Source organism: Pteropus vampyrus, unplaced genomic scaffold (genome assembly GCF_000151845.1).
Source record: "Pteropus vampyrus isolate Shadow unplaced genomic scaffold, Pvam_2.0 Scaffold61, whole genome shotgun sequence".
Taxonomy (NCBI): Eukaryota; Metazoa; Chordata; class Mammalia; order Chiroptera; family Pteropodidae; genus Pteropus; species Pteropus vampyrus.
The window spans coordinates 5,338,849-5,339,559 of NW_011888842.1; the positions used below are offsets into that span (position 1 = coordinate 5,338,849).

Sequence of the window (711 nt, forward strand, 5' to 3'; positions counted from 1 at the left end):
CACTTTGCCAAACAGAAGTCCCATCTTAGCTCTTCATAAAGAAACAGAGGTCATAGGTTTTAAGCACAAGTCCAAAAGGTCTTGGTATCCCAGCAATGGGACCTTGAACAAATTACTAAATCTCTCTTAACCTCAATTCCCTCGTCTATAAAACTAAGATAGTATTTATCTTACAGTATTACTGTAACAAATGAGATAATATAAAGTTTATGACACAAAATAATGCATGTTATTATTTATATCATTAGTCAACCAAAAATGAATTTGCTCTTACTCAGACTGCCTTTGTACCCAGCATATATATATATATATATATATATATATATATATTTTTTTTTTTTTTTTTTAAACGCCTACGGCACCTGGTCTTCCCAGGTGGTCTCCCATCTAAGTACTAACCAGGCCCGACCCTGCTTAGCTTCCGAGATCAGATGAGATTGGGCTTGTTCAGGGTGGCGGGGCCACAGACTACACCCACTATTTCGTCTTCTGAAATGCCCCTCATCTCTGCATAAGAACAACCCTACATATGATCCAAGACCGTGTTTAAAAGCCTCCTCTTCCAGGGAGCCTCCCTAGATCCCTCAGCTGGAAGTGGCCTCTTCCCCCTCTGACAAGCCCAGGGCCACTTAGAAGACAGGGACACTTATAAGCCCTTTCCTTCAAGGACACCTGCACTTCCTGTCTGTGTCACTTCCTTAAGTTGGGTGT

The 711-nt window shown here is 41.2% G+C and overlaps 1 pseudogene; it reads right to left on the reverse strand.

The window, feature by feature from the left end:
• Positions 1-350: 350 nt before the first annotated feature.
• On the reverse strand, positions 351-469 carry LOC111740312 (annotated as a pseudogene).
• Between the last annotated feature and the right edge of the window lie 242 nt (positions 470-711).